Here is a 19,475-nt window from a genome sequence, read left to right as displayed (position 1 = left end):
TCAGTTTCATCAATTGCCAATTAAGCAACAGAAGCAACATTAATTTGCTCTAATTCATCAATTAGGTTAACCGCAGCAGGGAAAGTAGCAGCAGGAGATCGAGGACTAGTACCCACAGGTTCATGATGATTACAAGAACTAGGGTTGCCAGACTTAACTACAGAACTAAGAGTAGGAAATTCAGACGTAAAATCCATCATAAGATACCACAAAAGAGCCGAATCAAGGGAAGGAATTACCTAAGAGAGAGGAAGAATCGAACCGATCTCCATCAGACTTTCTCTCTCAAGGAATCGCCTCCTAGGAATCTGCCAGTACAATGACTTTGCCGAAATCACAGCTTAAAGAAGAGATGTCTCTCTCTCTCTCTCTCTCTCTCTCTCTCTCTCTCTCTCTCTCTCTCTCTCTCTCTCTCAATCCTCTGTGTTGTAGGCTGTGGCAGTGCCGTTGAACGAATCACGTAAACTTGTGTCTCTTTCGTGTGTGTTTTGTTTTTTTGTTACGCTTCCGTTTTGCGGGTGAGATTGTATATTTCCCAACAAGAGCCTCATGATCCCTTTGTGTTGATGAGAACTGCAATTCCTTAAGGTGTTTTTTGTTTGCTGTTGGAGCCATTTTTATGTTCTAGTGCAGTGTCTTTGTGAAGACAAAACTCGTGCTTTTCTCAGATGAGGCGTGTGTTGGTTGTGGGTCCATGAGTTTAGTGACTATAACTCATGATTTTAAAGAATGTATTCTTCTAAATTGGACCCTCGGCCCTTGTTTTCTTTATTGGTACAATGGAAATATCTTTTGATCCTCTTTTTTCTGTTAGGCACCCGCACTGATAGGCAATTTGATGTTAGAGGGTTCCTCCATGATTATGTTGGTGAAATTTAAACTTTGATATCTACATGCAGGATGATTTGGTGTGTAAAACTCCTGGCTCTAGGAATCCTTCGAGTGCTGCCAGCCGTAATGCTTTTGAGAACGGTGAGGCCTTTGATTCTTCTGAAGCTGAGTTGGCTCATGCGCGTAGAAAATTGGCATCTCCAAATCCTATCCAATCCAATGTAAATGTTCAGAGCTCATCTGATGGGAAAAATGTTGGCCTACCTGTATCATATTCCTATGCTGCAATTTTGGTTGGTTCCTTAACCTGAAGCACCACCCCCGATCCCCAACTCTTTGCTTGGGCTCCTAGCCCTTGCCTTGCTCCTATTTGTGGAGAGAGAGAGTAAACATGTCTGAAAGAGAAGCCTTAATAGTCCAATCTCATTCAACAGTGTCTCAGCTTCGGCTACAGAGTCTGCTAATCTGGTCTCCACTTTATCTGGCACGAACCTTTCAAAGGCTATGATAGATGTAGAGAAGTATTTACCCCCCACAGATTGAACATGATGAGGATGATCCCCAATACCTATCCCTTCAATTTGCAAAGCAGTCAGAATCATGTTACGCAGCAGCATCCGTAAGCGAACAAATCTGAATTTGGGCATTTTCACATGTCTTTTGTTGAGCAGTCAGCAAAAACGTCTTATCCAGATTTGCGCATGAGCAATGGGGCTCCGCATAGAACCACTGCTTCTTCTAATAAATCATACATGAAAGGATCTTCTACTTCTATGCTTAACAGCAAAGGAAGCTTATCTTCCCATTATCAGCACATGGATGCTACTAATTCTTCATTTCTGAACTTTGGTTTAGGTACTTTGTAAATACTGGCACTTCTAACATGCCACCTTTATTCGAAATTGGTCCAACAGCATCACCTATGGCATCCCCTGGAATGGACTCTAGGATGTTAGGCGGTGGTTTGCCTTTTGGATCAAATGTGAGCCCTGGTGCATCAGAATCACCTCATTTGAACAGAATTGGAACTAGGTGGGACCACTGGTGGATCCCGCATATCTTCAGTACTTGAGGATGGCAGAGTATGTGGCAGGACAATCTGCACATATTTATGATCCCTGCTTGGATACAAATTACTTGGGGAATTCTTAAATGGATTTACTCCAGAAAGCTTATCTGGGTTCTGTGCTATCACCTCAGAAATCGCAATATGGCGGTCCCATTGGCACAAATCTGGTGGTTCTAATCACCCTGGTTACTATGGAACTCCTGCATATGGGGTTGGTTTGTCATATCCTAAGAGTCCTTTGGCTAGTCTTATCATTCCAAACTCTCCTGTTGGATTAAATATGTGATACCCTACTGGGATAAGAAACTTAGGTGGGGGTGTGATGGGACCTTGGCGCTTACAGACTAGTTCTAATGCGGAAGATAGCTTCGCATAATCTTTGCTGGAAGAGTTTAAGAACAATAAAGCTAAGTGTTTTGAACTTTCTGAAATTGCGGGTCATGTCATTGAATTTAGGTGTGTGCTTTTCTTTTTTTTTCTTTTTTTGGTCTTGAATACTATTTGATCATGGTGAATTCTAATGGTAAACATTTTGTAAAAAGGTACAGATAAATATGGAAGCCGATTCAATCAACAAAAGCTCGAAATAGCTACAACAGATGAGAGAACCATGGTTTTTGAGGATATCATTCCCCAAGCTCTTACTTTGATGACTGATGAGTTTGGTAATTATGGTACTCAAAATACCAGCTTTACTACTCCGATAACACACAACACAACATAAATTGCACTGACTGTTGTACACACGAATCGGACATAATTGTGGTTTTAAACTCTTTGGTAGATTTTAGATAAGTGACTGTTATATAATTTCAGTTTTTCGAGCATGGAATTGGCATCCCAGAGGAGAAAACTGCCCAGCAAGCTTTTTGGGAATGTGTTGACCCTAAGCCTTCTAATGTATGGTTTTCAAGTGCTCTAGAAGGTATCATCTAATGTAATATTTCTTTTCATGTTGCTAAATGTCCCTCGTAGTTAATGATTAATTTTTTATATTGATCCTTTTTGTTTAACCCACATTAGATCTTCTCGAAACCATATGTGTGGCTTTGGCATGTTTGCGATCTTACATTTTGGTTAAATTGTTATAATTCCCTCCATTCCCTTGTTTTCGGTCTGAAAGTTTTGATAAACACATGATGGTTAGTAGGTGTGTAGACTACTAGTCATGTGAAAAGAAATAGTGATTCCTAGTAGGTGTAAAGATTACTGATCACTAATTGATAAGAACTCTGAAAGTGTGCATTCGAGAACATATGTATTCGGTTTTACGTTAGTCAAATACAGATCATAGTTTACGTACTAGCTCTAAAACGTACTTGTTGCCTTGATCTACTATGGACCAAAGCTTACGTACTAGATACTAGATCCAATAAGTACTTGTTGCCTTGAATCAATGTCGCCCTGATTGCAAGAGTTGGATAAATTTTATAGATCTATAAATATGTTTGTTGCTTCGGTTGGAAATAAAAGGACCAAGTTTGCTTGATGAGATGAAAATAAAGAAGTGGTTCCTACTTCCGTGTAGCGGATGATTGCTAACCACGAGAAAAACACGACAGTTAGTAGGTGTTTAGACTACTACTAGTCATCTTAAGGAAAAATTGTGAAACACATGACGATTAGTAGGTGTTTAGACAACTAGTCATGTGAAAAGAAATAGTGATTCCTAGTTGGTGTAAAGACTACTAATCACTAATTGATAAGACCTCTAGAAGTGTGCTTTTGAAATTATGAAATCGAAAAGACAGTGGTTCCTAGTAGATTAACAAGAGTACTAGCCATAATATGTATCTCCAAATATAAGGCTACTCGTCACTGAAAATGTGATTCCTATTAGAGGACTATTGGCTTCTGAGAACGGAAATTGTCAAAATCTTGTTAGACACGTAATATCGAATACACATGTTGCAAAAGCAATCGTGGCAACAAATGCTTCTTAATATGGATTAGAGTTAACGTACTAGATCTAGTAAGTATTTGTTGCCTCGAATCAATGTCGCCGTGATCGTAAGAGTTGAATCAATTTTATATATCCAGATTCCAGACATATGCTTGTTGCTTCGGTTGGAAATAAAAGGACCATGTTTGCTTGATGAGATGAAAATAAAGAAGTAATTCCTACTTCCTAGTGGCATATGACTGCAGCTATCACACCCCACCCAGGGCCAGCACTCAAATGAGCCCAAACCGATGTGAGGGTGCAACATCAACCACCAACCCATTCCTATAACTCAAATTCTAGCAATTAAGTTAACCAACAGCCATTTTATTGATAACGCAAAATATATAGTTCTTACAAACACAACGAAAGTCTTAAGAAAGCGTTAAACTATACAGATGAACTAGATATAAACATAGGCTGCAACTACATCCTTATCTACAATATTTCGCCAAAACTAGTCCAGCCTTCCCGACATGCTATCTAAGCGAGGGTACAACCACACAACAATCAGCAGTGGATATCTATAATGCCTGCAAAACTGGATTCCAAAATGAAATCTAGGAGGGTTTATGAGACATGGATGCAATTCAATATTAAAGGTACAGCTAAAAGATAATCTCAACTTGTCAAACAGTAAACTAAGCAATTAAAAGCAACACCGGGCACACAACCAATAATTTAAGGCATAAAAGCCTTTTGGCATAAGGCCAATCACTGGGCACATAGCCAATAACTTAAGGCATAAAAGCCTTTTGGCATAAAGCCAATCACTGGTCATTAAGCCAACATTCAAGTTCAATTCAATATAGAACAACATCTATGAATCAAACACTCACCTTGTACTCCAAAAGAAAGTACTACTATGGTTTTGGTGCTCCTTGATTCACCGACTCGTCACCTATCCACAAGCCAAACGTTTTAGTATAGAAATACTTGAAAGGCCTAACAAATGCATTAATAATGTCCTGCACCAACTCAACTAGATAACAAATGTCAAAACAATCCTATTTATGCTCAGAATACCCTAACTTCAAATAAAATCATAACATGAATCCAAACATGTGCCGATTCCGCATAGAAACATCTCAAAACAGTCCCAACTTCGACAAATCACTATGTGTCGAGTCTTTTATCATTATCAAACGATTTTGGTGTCAAAAGCTTCACAAGAGGATGTACTTCAAGAGTTGTGAAGGAACCAAGACCAAATTCAAACTATAAGGATGGAAAAATTGACAAACATAACAGATTCACAAATCTGTCTCAAAACAGATTCTCAAGATCAGACCAACATTCAAAAATTCACAATAAATTGAGTTCTTAACCTTTTCAAGTGATTACAAAAGCCAAAACATCACCAACTTAACAATACTTAAGACTCATAAGATCTCATGTCCACCCAGAATACTTAAACTTGAGGAATTTCATGAGGAACTCAAGCCAAAAGCTGTCCAGAATCCCAGAACTTCCCAAAACATGAACCTTAATTCAAAAACTGCTATAATCTAGAAAGAGTCACGGCACAACCCATACATATTTAGAAAGATATACGAGTCTAGTTCTTGAATCAAGAAATGGTTCGCAAAATAGACACCCGAGCAAGAAGTTATGCATGTTTTTCCAACACGTGTCTGTGCTGTCTGCACAGACTCGAATCTGACAGCAGCTCGGTTTATGATTTTTATCTTTTTCCACACTTCTCAGAAAATTCTGAAATTTTTACAGCATAATCTAAACACACAGAGGCATCTATAGTAAAAATACCATAAAATAACATGGTTGGCGTGTCGATGAGAGAAATTCGTCAAAAACAGGACAGATTCAACTTTGCTCAAAACAACGTTTTGCATATTCATATGATATATGAATTTCCTAGAACAAAACTCAACTCCAACCTCAAAAACCCTCTTCCATGGATTCAATTCAGTGCATATTAAATGCAGAACATGAGACCTAACATGGAAAACATGAATTTCAACACTTAAGAAGATGAAAATTACCTAATTAGCTTTAATTCAACCAACCCTAATTTCTCCTTTCTCTCCTTCTTTCTTCTTCTCCACAGCTGCTCTCTCTCTCCCTTTTTCTCTCTAACGTTGAAACAAAACCTCCCTAATGGGTTTTCTTTTTCTTTTTTTTTATGACATCGTTAGTTCAGAGTTCTGGGGTCGACCGGGGAGCGAGTTCGTCCGCACCTTCTCAAGGTTCCGGTCAAGGAGGAGGTTTGGTGCAGGGTCAGGGTACCTAGGGGCATGTTTTCAACATCAACACCAATGCTTCACCTTCAGTTTCTCAGGCTCCAGAAGCATCTGTTGTGAGAGGTACCTTCCTTCTATTTAATTCTTTCGCTAGAGTACTCTCTGATTCTGGAGCATCACATTCTTTCATTGCCACATCATTTGTGTATGCATTGGAGTTGGGCATCGAAAATCTTGATTTGCCATTATCCATCGAGACACCATCAGGGGGAAGGTTATCTCTGAGTCGTATTTGTAAAGATTGTGAACTTGTTATCTACGACCATCACTTCGTCTTTGACTTTATCGTGCTAGATATGTTGGGGTTCGACCTCATTTTGGGAATGGATTGGTTGACTGCATTCCACGCTACGATCGATTGTTTTAAGCGTCGTGTTCGCATATGTCCGCCTTAGGGTGTTTGTTTCGAATTCCATGGGGAGCGTCGACAACCGTTAGAACCGTATTTGTGTGGGTCTCGGGAAAGAGAGTCGATTTATGCTTTGTTGGCGAGTTTGACGTTAGATGAGGACTTGTTGACACGTGGGGAGTTACCCCTGGTAGTTTGCGAATTTCCCGATGTATTTCCGAAAGTGTTGCCCGGTTTGCCTCCTGAGAGAGAAATCGAGTTCACGATAGACTTGCTTCCAGGCACCGCTCCTATTTCGATTCCTCCTTATCGTTTTGCGCTCGCCTAACTTAGAGAGTTGAAAGTTCAATTACAGGAGTTAGAAAATTTGGGGTTTATTCATCCTAGCACATCACCGTGGGGAGCACCGACTTTGTTTGCCCAAAAGAAGGATGGTTCACTTCGTTTGTGCATTGATTATCGTAAGCTCCACCGTGTGACCGTTAAGAATAAGTATCCCATGCCAAGAATCGATGACTTGTTTAATCAACTCTGAGGTGCGACTTGCTTTTCCAAAATTGATTTGAGGTCCGGTTATCATCAACTAAGGGTTCGTAGAGAGGATAGTCCTAAAACCGCTTTCCGTACTCGCTATGGTCATTACGAATTCGTTGTGATGCCATTTGGTTTGATGAATGCTCCAGCTACTTTTATGGATCTAATGAACCGTATCTTTCGTGCTTACCTTGATCATTTTGTGGTTATATTCGTCGACGACATTCTTGTTTATTCATCCAGGGAGGAGGAACACTGAATTCATCCTACCATCGTTCTTGAACTCCTGAGAGAACACCGTTCATACGCCAAGCTTAGTAAGTGCGAGTTTTGGCTACCTGAGGTTAAATTTTTGGGTCATGTAGTTTCTAAAGGTGGAGTATCTGTTGATCTGGGGAAGATAGAATCCATTATGAATTGGCAACGATCGAAGAACGTGTTTGAAATTTGAAGCTTCTTGGGGTTGGCTGGGTACTACCGTCGTTTTGTTCTCGACTTTTCTTGTCTAGCTGCACCGATGACTAGACTAACTCGCAAGGGGACTCGTTTCTTTTAGAGTGACTCGTGTGAGGCAGCTTTTGAGGAATTGAAGCGGAGGTTGACTATCGCACCGGTTTTGATTGTGCCTGAATATGGGGTTGGCTACTCCGTGTATTGTGATGCGTCTAAGGAAGGATTGTGGTGTGTATTGATGCAAGCGGGATGAGTAGTAGCGTATGGATTAAGGCAATTAAAGACTCACGAGCGAAACTATCCAATTCACGACTTGGAACTCGCCGCCGTTGTTTTTGCTTTGAAGAGTTGGCGTCATTATCTTTATGGTGAGAAATTTGAAGTCTTTTCGGATCATAAGAGTCTGAAGTACCTCTTCTCCCAAAAGGAACTTAACTTGAGTCAACGTCGTTGGATGGAACACTTAGAAGATTATGACTTCTAATTGCATTATCATCCGGGAAAGGCGAACGTTGTGGCGCATGCGTTGAGTAGAAAATCGGCACACTTAGCGAGCCTAGCCATACGTGAGTGGAAGATGGTGAACGACTTAGGACATTATGCTTCGCACTTCGAGGAACTCCAAGAAGGGGTTACATTGTGCAATCTCACTGTCCAATCGACCTTATCGGCACGAGTAGTGGAGACTCAACAAAATGATGGAGAACCGGAGGAACTTCGTACCAAATTCCTTAACGGTAATGCTCGAGATGGGTGGATGATTCATGCCAACCAAAGTTTACGTTATCAAGGAAAGTTGTTCGTACCTGTTTTGTGTCGGGAGGAAATCCTACGAGAATTTCATCATTCACCATTAGCCGTCCAACCGGGAGGAACTAAAATGTATCACGACTTGCGTAGACAATTTTGGTGGCCTGGGATGAAGAGAGATGTTGTGATCTTCGTGTCCAAATGTCTAACATGCCAACAAGTAAAAGCCGAACATCAACAACCCGCAGGAGAACTACAACCGTTGCCGGTGGCCGAGTGGAAATGAAAAAATGTGACGATGGATTTTGTTACGGGTTTGCCGAGATCGCCGAGGGGGCATGATGCCATTTGGGTTATCATGGACCGTTTGACAAAAACCGCTCACTTCCTACCTATTCATGTTACCGATTCTGTGGAAACGCTTAGTCGTTTGTATATTCGGGAAATTATTCGACTTCACAGGATTCCCGTATCTATCGTGTCTGATCGAGATTCGAGGTTTACCGCACGTTTTTGGCAAAGTTTGCAAGCCGCTTTGGGCACGAACCTCTTGTTTAGCACCGCTTTTCATCCACAAACCGATGGTCAATCCGAGCGAACAATTCAGATTTTGGAAGATATGCTTCGGGCTTGCATTATGGATTTTCGGGGTAATTGGGAAAACCACCTACCATTAGTCGAATTCGCGTACAACAATAGTTATCAATCGAGTATCGAAATGGCGCTGTATGAAGCATTGCATGGGAGACCGTGTCGATCACCCGTATGTTGGACCGAATTGGGAGAGGCTACATTAGTGGGGCCGGACATGATCAAAGAGGCTACCGAGAGTATGAGATCGATTTGCCAACGACTTCTAGAGGCTCAAAATAGAACAAATGAACAAGTCAAGATTATTCGCCAAAGGTTACAAACCGCTCAAAGTCGACAAAAGAGCTATGCCGATTGTCATCGTCACCCATTATCATTCGAAATGGGAGATCACGTGTTTCTTAAAGTATTGCCATGTCGAGGCTTGTCACGTTTTGGGAAGAAGGGAAACCTTTCACCGCATTATATCGGTTTGTTCGACATTATCGAGAAAATCGGAGAGGTTGCGTACCGTTTAGCTTTGCCACCACAGTTATCGAATGTGCACGACATGTTTCATGTCTCTATGTTGAGAAAGTACGAACTGGATCCATCACATGTGTTAGAATGGTCTGAACTCGAATTGGAAGCCAACGCATCATATGGGGAATAACCGATACGTATCCTGGACACGCGTGATCAAGTGTTGAGGGGTAAGACGATACCACTAGTGCGAGTTTTGTGGAAAAGTCAGGGTAGCGAGGAGTCGATGTGGGAACGAGAAGACGAGATTAGGGAGAAGTATCCGCACCTATTTTCGGAATGAATCGATGTGAGTGTTTAATATTGAAGTTTTATGCTATTTGACTTGTTGCATATCTATGTGGTGCATGACGTAGTTGACCATGATTACTTAAATTTCGAGGACGAAATTTCTTTAAGGAGGGTAGAGTGTAGAGACCCGTATTTATTTTATCAATATTAATATTTTATAAATGCATGATTATTGGGAAAGAAAAGTGAAATAATGGTGTTTATGTGATTTAGGGCTAAAGTGGTAGAATTGATTGTGAAAGGGTGCAAAGGAAATTTGTGGATTTATGTGTATAAATAGGAGGGTGTGAGAGTATCACACACACCCCCCTCTCTTATTCCCTCCGTCCCTCTCTCCCTCTCCCGGCGTCTCTCTCTCCCTCTCTTGCTCTCACTTAAACTTCACCCAAATCACCCAAAATCTACACAAAACTACCTCCAATCTTTCATTCCTACACATATTGGAGCTCATTTCTTGTCGGATTAAGCTCGGTGGAGGTGTATTCCGTCCGGTTTTGAGATTTGGGGCTAGGACTTGGAAAAATCCTTTGAATTCATTCTTCAATCTTGAGGTAAGGAGTTCTAACTTTCGATAGATGTTTATGACATGTTTCTTGTAGCTTGATTCTCGTTTGTGACCGTTGCTGTTGTTGATGTCGTTGCTGCTGAGAAACCCATGAGAATCTGTTAAAAATTTGCTCGAAGGTCATTGTTATCGATAACATTTTCCTTGTTATCGATAACACCGTGTTCCGAAGCCTAGAAAACCCATTGTTATCGATACTCTTAGTATTGTTATCGACACCTCTGTGTTCCAAAAGCCAAAAATTTACTTGTTATCGATACCCATTGTCATAGTTATCGATACCCTTGCGTCTGGAATGATTTTTGATCAAAAGGTATTGATACCATTGGCCTTGGTATCGATACCTGTTGCTTATCTCCAGTTTTCACTATTTGCTTCATTTTTTGTCGTTTTGGTTCTCAATCACTTCCAATTTACCCAAATACCTTCCAAATGACTCTTAACTTGGTTACTTGTAGTTTAATGACTTTGTTGAACGTATTCATTACTTTAATGCTCGTTTGGATACGATTTCACAAAAATACTTTATGTATCAAAGTTGGGTTTGAACGATACGAACATGATGGATAAATGATTTTGGAACTTTACGAACACAATGAGAACATTCAGGACATCCCAATGGGTAAGGTGCCTAGCAGAGGACATCAGGGTCCTTTAATTGGCCCGGCATGAGCTATATGCTCGTATTTGATACTTCAGGACATCCCAAATGGGTAAAGTGCCTGACAGAGAACATTGGGGTTCTTTAATTGGCCCAATTGGAGTTTCGGCTCATGACACATGTACGAGACACGTCTTGACATATGGTGTTTTCAAAGTTTGTTCAGTAAGACACATGATTGGTTTTGAAAATGAAAGGTTGGAATCGGATTACTATTGTTGCCCCTTTCCATTGATTTTGGTTGCCATCTTTCATCCTGTAACCATTCCTGCATTTCATCAGCATATATTGATAGATTAGAGCTTTCTACTGGATTAGTGTAGCTCAAACCTTACATCACTTTCAGGTACTAACCCAGGGTAGTAGTTCATGTTTGGAGTGTATGGATGTGGACATTCTTTGGAAGCTAACCTTGAAGATCGATAATGGTTTGCCTAAGATTAATGTTCATGGTGCTTATAATGCCGTGTTTGAAAGAAAGAACATGGAAAGAAAAGATATGGGAAACGACTTTTACTTTTTTTTTCTTACACTTTCTTTCCTTGAAATCAATTTTGCAAGCTACTATTGAATATTGATTGTTAAAGGTATATGTTATAAGAGAGATCGGGGGTGTAGAGAGCCCACAAATTTGGCCCCATTTGGCAGAAGGTTTAAAGAAATTAATCTGGACATAATAATTACCAATAATTTAGAAGAGAAAATCAATTAAAAAAAAACCTCAAAACTTTGAATTGCGAAGTCCAAAATTTCTAAAATTTCAGCAGAATATCCATTCAGTTCAGTAATTTTAGTATATAGGGGTAATTTGGTCGTTTTAATATACAGGAGTATTATGTTAATTTTAGTATGCAAGAGTAATTTGGTCATTTAAATGAACAAGGGGTGATATGGTCATTTTAGCGTACATAGGTATTTTAGTCATTTTAAATTTTAATTGCGTTAATGAGCGGGTTCAGTTTGATTTTAAATAAATGGGTTGTGTTGGGTATGGATAATTGAACACTTAACTAATCGGGTCTAAATGGGTCAATAACTTATTAAAGATCCAACCCGCTTATAACTTACCCAATCTGACTCAAACTCGCTCATTTGACACCCTTAGTTTTGTAGTAAACCAAAAATCAAACCAATATGTGGGGATTATCAATAAAGAGAAATGGTACTCCCTTCGTCCCATAATATTTGGCACTTTCACTATTCTAGCCTTATGAAAAAATTAACAATATTTTTTAATCCATAATTTTTTTATAAGCAATATGGATCTTGTTTGATAGAGTTTAATTTGTTCTATTATACAAAGTTCAAAAAATTGCCTAAAACATTATGGATTGAAAGATATATGCAATTTAAAAATGGCACGCATTCCTGAAAATGCCAAACATTATGGGACGGAGGGAATATTATTTTGGAACCATAACTGTCAACATGCATCTATAAATCAAATCACAAAACGCAGTTTCTATTTTTTTGTTAAATCACATGACCAAACCATATTACTAAAGACTTAAACCAATTTTTTCGGTTTGGATTGGATTCGCAATTCAACAATTTTTAGGCTCTGTCTTGATAACTATTGTACTTGATTAAATGACCTGGATTTTAATTTGAATCTGTTTGTTCTATTAACAGATGGAATAGAAACCCATCAACACGGTTTTTAATCAATTTGGGACTAATTTTACCTCATGTTCGATTCGATGGTCTTACTTTTTCTTTTTTCTTTTTGTAATTTATCAACAATCGTTTAGCTTTTGTTGCTTTTTAAGTTAACTCTAGAAATTTTGTAAAGATCCTAGGTCTTAACTATTGTAAATACAATATTATTCTTGTTAAATTAAATCCTACTAATTTAGTTATTATGAATTACCTAAGAAGAGGTTGCTAGTAGTGGAAATTTTGTTAATTTTTATTTGTGATTGAGAGGTTAGTAAGTTTCTAATAGCAAATAAGTTATTGAAAAATATCATGTTATTTTTAATAACGAAAAAGTTATTAATAGTTTGTGAACATAGTTATTATCAGCGGGGACTAAATTTTGACAATAACTTATTCTATTCATAAAGTTAACATTGTAAGATGTTGGTATTTTTTAATTATTGAAAATGGGTTGATAGAATGCGTTAAGTTTTGAGTGGTTTATGTTAATGATAACATTTTTGTAAATGGCTAAATAATATCAAGGATTTGACCCCGCAAAAGTTGCCTATATATGTATGTTGTGGATAGAAAATAAGTAGATTTATAAATAACATTCCCGTTTCAAATTGTTTTTTCGGTCCGCAAAATCAGGACTCATAAACAATTAATTTCTTTCAAGAAAAAATTAAAACTTTTTTCATAAATTAAAAGAATTCATCAATATCTAATGAATTATTGTAGAATTTTTTATTTTTTCTTGCAAAAAATGTATTATTTTGACATTCTTGTTTGGCGGACAGAGTAAACATTATGAGACAGAGGATGCAGGCTATTTATACGTAGGTTATAGGTTACATAAGTGGGCTATCATAAGTTGATGAATGACAACACTTGTACTTGTATGCAATTTGAGAGGTGCCGTGTAAAGCATTTGTGTAGATTTGTTGAGTTGTACAAATCAATGATGTAGATCTAGCAACGTTAAGTACTAGTTCTCGTGATTTGAGAACACTCGAATACTATTGGTTTGTTTTCATTAACCAAATATAAAAAGATTTAATGCATTGTATCAGAACTTCATTGTTTCGCTGTGCAATGATTTTGAAGACGATTTTCTCATGTCCTTTATAGATATATTTGTACAAGTATTTAACAGCTTTTATAGTTGAGCAAATCTCAACATTCACATGACAATCTAACAGAACTGATAGATATGGACTATAAGGCACCACCCATCTGTTATCTAGAATTTGGTGGCGCACTCGCACTTGCTTACCATCATTCTTTCGTCGGTAAATTGGATAACCATCTATTCCAACAGTTGTAGCCTCTGTGAATTTTTTGGGATAATGGTTTTTGCATTTACCATTTTTCATGCAAACGTTACCTGCATCAAGCTTCCCACAAGGACCATGCATCATGTGTTTCAACACAGTCGCATAAAGATGTGGATTTTCACTCTCATCAGGTATTTCAGCTGATATAAATTGATCAATATGTTCCGGTGTTGTAGGCTTATGGCCTCTTTTTAGGATTAGCAGTAAATGAACATGTGGCAAACCTCTTTTCTGGAACTCAATCACATAAGTGTATGCTTGAACAGGACCAAATAATTTCTTCTTGATCACCTCTTTTTTCATCTGATCAAATTGGCTCTTGACGACTCTGGTAACAAGATCAGGCCTATTTTGCACATCTTCATGTGCCTTGAGTTCATTGGAAATCTCTATCCATTTGGGATTACAAGTCATAGTTAAGAATATATCTGTTTTCCCATATATATCCACTAATGCCATTGCATCCATATATCTTTTTTGCATGTGCCGCGGCCCCCCTATGAATGATCCAGGAAGGATTATAGGAGCTCCAATTTTGGATCCCCTTGATTCTCCTTGTGCAACGCTATCGATAATTCCTTGGTACAAATCTGCTCTTATTACATCTTGGTGATGTCTGAAGTAATCCAATCTTGAAGTTTCAATTTTGACATACATATCGACAACATATTGTTGGAGGAGTCTACCTGATTCTAAGATTATAGAATCAATTTTTGGACGTATTTGAAACAAACATGCATAAAACTCACGAGCTGAAACGGTATTTTGGTTTCGGGAAGTATCCCCATAATCTGCAGATAAAAAGCAACACCAATAAGTATGTGTTTATACAAATTTTGGGGATAAAGATCTTATTAAATTCTGAAACTTACATAGGGATTCTTCATCGAGAAGTTGGTCTAGCGTTGTATATGCGTTGGATCTACCTAATGCCTGATCAGCTAATTGAGTAGCACGTTTCTTGGAGCTATTTCTCTTAATGCCACGATGCCATCCTGGCTCTCCGTACGAAAACAACAATGGATATTGCAGAGGATCATAACATCCATAGTAATACTTGATATTAACACTATGACCATCACGCTTCTCAACTAACTAGTGTGATGTTGACGCGCTACGCGCGTCGATGTGACATTATAATTTGTGGAACGCAATTGTGATAGCGAGTAGATTGTATTTAATATATAAATATGAAGGATTTATTGATGCATTATTTTAGGGAAATCAATGATGTATATGTATAATATGTGAATTATTTGCATAACTTTTGCATGAAATTCCAATCTGAATCAGTAGATTCCTGCAGTTGTTTGACGCTGTTGATGGTTTAGAGCTGGGCTAAGAAAGAGAGAAAAGCCATTTAAGAATCAAGCGGGATCTTAGATAAGTCAACTAAGTTGAACATGGAGCATGTTATTGGTAATATAGATCCTAGGTATTAATTGTAATGGATGCATTCATAAATTCTAGAAGATTGTGTAAATTTAAGCTTGATAGCAAAGCCAATACTATTATATATTATTAAAAGAATATAACTGCACTTAGGGTGATGAGAGAAATACAAGAAAGAATAGTATATCATGTTTGAAAACCATGTGTTCATGTCTTTTATTAAAGCCCTTTTAGTTGCATTGTCAGTTGGTAGAATTTGATTATATTTGGCAACAAGAGGAGAACACGATTTATGTTGGAGATTTTTGGGGCTCTTTTTTTGGAGAAAGCTGCATCTTCTTGTTCTCCATTGACATTAACCAATGCGTACCAGGATATGTAGGCACAATTCTGAAATATACAGTTGATATAAAGTAATGTATGGTAATCAAATATGAAAGGGAGAATATAAAAAGGGAAAATTTCAAAAAAGCCCCTGAACTTTCTGACAACTTGCAAAAAAACACCTGAACTTTCACTATTAACAAAAAAACACCTAAACTTAGCATTCCGTTAGCAATTAAACCCCTGCCGTCCAATTCCGTCAATTTTTAACGGATGGAGCTAACGGAAGGCGTTAACTTTTTATTTATTTTTACTTTTTACATTCAAAAATTACTTTTAACTCTTTCTTTTTTTTATTGGTAAATAAATATGCAATAAAGTTTTTTTTTCTTACTATTTATCAAAAATTACTTTAACTCTATTTTTTACTATTTACAAAAATAACTTTAACCACCATCTTTTTTGTTACTTTCAAATTTTACCTTTCCCCTTCTCTCTCTCTCTCTCTCTCTCTCTCTCCTTCTTTTTTTTTAGAACTTTAACCCCACTCCACCAATCAACTGCCAAAGCTCTAGCTCTAATTTTAGAAATTCGAAATTATTCTTTTTTTTAGCATTCTTGTTTTTTTATATTTTTTACTTCCAAAATTACTTTTAACTCTTTATTTTTAGTAGTAAATAAATATGAAATAAAGTTTTTTTTCTTAGTATTTATCAAAAATTACTTTAACTCTAATCTTTACTATTTATAATAATAACTTTAACCCATTTTTACTATTTATTGCATATTTATTTATGACTAAAAAAAAGAATGAGTTAAAAGTAATTTTTGGAAGTAAAAGTAGTAAAAAAAAGAAAAGGTTACAAAGAGGAGGTTAAAAGAACTTTTGAATTTTTGAAATTGTGGCTAAGGCTTTGGCGGTTGGTTGTGGGGTTAATTGGTGGTGTGGAGTCGATTCTAATAAGAAAAAAAGGGAGAGAGCGGGGGGGGGGGGGGGGGGGGGGGGGGGGGGGGGGGGGTGGAAAGGTAAAATTTGAAAATAAAAAATAGGGTTAAAGTAATTTTCGATAAATAATAAGAAAAAAAGAACTTAATTGCATATTTATTTACCAAAAAAAAAGAAAGAGTTAAAAGTAATTTTTGAATGTAAAAAGTAAAAAAATAAAAAGTTAACACATTCCGTTAAAAATTGACGGAATTGGACGGCAGGGGTTTAATTGCTAACGGAATGCTAAGTTTAGGTGTTTTTTTGTTAATAGTGAAAGTCCAGGTATTTTTTTGCAAGTTGTCAGAAAGTTCAGGGGCTTTTTTGAAATTTTCCCATATAAAAATTATGCTAGCATACTGTTGTTGCTTAAGATTGACAATAGGATAACTGTGCATATCACATGGTTGTCCAACAGTTGAACCAAAAGTAAAATTACAAAATACGTACCTACCTATATAGTTATTACAAGATCCCATTAAGTATATTACAGAATAACTACAGAATCCTAAAGGGTACCGAAAGTGTCGGATTCATTCATGCCATCATTACGTTCTTCATTGATGTAATCTTCTGCCAATTCTGCATAGTACTCAACCTCGAGCTTTGAAAATTCTTTCTCAGATTCATCCTCAACAATAGAATGGCATTCTTGCACCAAATCCAACACAGGTTCTTTAAGAATAATATTTCTAATTTTTGATGGCATCTTTGAATCAATTGCTCTTAGACGTTGCATGAACTCAACAACTTGTTCTTTGAATATGCTCAATGAAATTGTTGGTTTGCTTGAAACTGATTCATTTGAATTTGGGCCGTTTGGTGGAGCAATAAAACCATGTGAATCTTCATCACTTGGAGGTGAATCAGAAGCTTTACGGTCTTTTTGTAACACAAGAGGCCAAGATGCTGCCTTCATTTGAACTTTGATCTTTAAATTAACCAAAAAGTTCATCATAATTAATTAAATGATAATTTGCAAAAGGTGAAAAAGGTCATGTGAAAGTAGACTATGATGAAACACTGTTATGCGATAAGTTTTCAATAGATCAGTTAAACCGGGGTATTAATATGAACAAGACACAAAATGAACAGAAGGGTAATCCTAGAATTGTTTCAATCGAACATTGTAAAGAAAGGATAGTGATTTTTGCAGTGGATTTCTGTACAAACCAAGGGCCTTGTTGTATAGTAGGGGAGCGATCTGTTTTTGCATAAGCAAAGGGCTGTGTTTGCCGTCGTGTAGATATGCACAGTAATATTCGTGGGGTGAACGCAGATCACTGAAACATAAAATCACATTTGGGAATAACAACTAACCTATTTAAGATCTTGCAGAGTATTGGTTTGGAAATTACCTAAAGGGTTTGTGTCGCAGGTGTTTGGGTTGTGTTGGAGACGAAACCTTCTCTTCCAATTTTTGATCTCCCTCTGTCCGAGCGTGCGTCTCCTGGTTTCTGCCGCCAATGTCGCCCGTGGGTTTCTTTAGAGTGGTTTTATAATAACATACTCCGTTTCGTTTTTTCTTTTAAACTTTTTTTAAAAAAATAAAGGTAATTTCAAACTCAAATATAATGAGAATGAAAAATAATTTTTTTATTTTTTTGGCACTGTTTAAAAGATCTTAATGAGATCTATCAAACAAAATCCATGTCGGTATAAAAATTATTTGCATAAATACATGATTTTTGAGCTTGAAATTACATTATTTTTCTAAATTTTTTTTCGAAAAAAAAAAGCAGAATACCACTTATTCCTAAATATGTTTGACATTGTATTCATAACCGTTAAGTTACTTTATTTTGGGCGCGAAATCCAAGTACGAAAACAATCAACCATTGGAACTTACTAATATTTTGGCAGAATAAGTAAAGGAACTAAAATTCTTTTTATTAGTGGTGTGAAATTTTAAATTTTTATCACCACTTTTTGTAGTTATCATGTTTTTATTGTTGTTTTAAATTGTTCATGTTGTGAATTTTAAATAGTGATGTATCCATTTTAAAATTATATTTGATTGGACCCATCACAAAATACGTGAAATGATGAAAACTGCCCTATATGAATCACGTATATTCCAAAACACCTTTATATGAATTATGTATGTGCCAAGAATATTTTGTATAATAAAAAACCCGGATTGGCAATACATTAATATGGCTACTTACATGTATGGAAAGTTGAAGAATTAAATTTTACAATAATAGATACTTAGTGAGCTCCCCAATAAATTGTGATGCAAAAGTGGGGTTTTATATTGATGGTGGATAGAATGTATTTTCTCATTCAAGAGTGATATTCAATTTTATGTAGTTTTGTATATTAACCCTTTTTTTTGGAAAATAAAAGAAAACATGTAAAAAGACAATTTTGCTTATTTCTCTTTAACTTTAGTGTTTGTTTGGAACTTGTGGAAAGAAAAGGAAATTTATTTCTCTTGTGGATTAATCTTGGCATATACCTGGTGTAAACAAGAGCGTTTCTGTCATTTTTCGTGTTTTGGGGTGGGTCTGAGCTATTGTTTGTCCATTTTTCAAATTACTAATATGGGTTTTTTGACTTTTTTAATATTTTGGTTGTGTTCTCAAAAAATTCATTCTATTTTGTGTTTTAGCTTCTGGCATTTGAAGTTTTGTTCAGCGGTAAGTTTGTATTTCCATATTTTGCATCTGACAGGTTCATGCGTTTTTTGTATAGAGATGTTGGTTTTCGTCATTTCTCTGGTTTCACTTTTGTTGTAGTTGTTTTCTTCTTCTCGCTTTTTTTCTCCCATTTTCTTCTGTTGTTTTCAACTTTTAAATTTTTTTTGGGTAATTTTGTTTCTACTTTATTTTGTCTTCCCTCTTAGCAGGAATTAAACAATTATGGATGGATTTTTTTAATTTTTCCTTTCATTTCCTCTATTTTCGTTACGTTCCAAGACTTTAGGCCTACGGATCCAAAAAGAAAAAAGGGTCTTTAGGCCTTACTTGGATGG

The 19,475-nt window shown here is 36.9% G+C and overlaps 1 pseudogene; it reads left to right on the top strand.

Annotated features, from left to right (window-relative positions):
* LOC131306662 (pumilio homolog 3-like) overlaps positions 1 to 2,705 on the top strand; it is a 28,934-nt pseudogene extending 26,229 nt beyond the window's left edge.
* Positions 2,706 to 19,475: the final 16,770 nt, after the last annotated feature.

Source organism: Rhododendron vialii, chromosome 11a (assembly GCF_030253575.1).
Source record: "Rhododendron vialii isolate Sample 1 chromosome 11a, ASM3025357v1".
In the NCBI taxonomy this organism is placed as follows: domain Eukaryota; kingdom Viridiplantae; phylum Streptophyta; class Magnoliopsida; order Ericales; family Ericaceae; genus Rhododendron; species Rhododendron vialii.
This window is presented reverse-complemented; position numbering and strand designations above follow the sequence as displayed.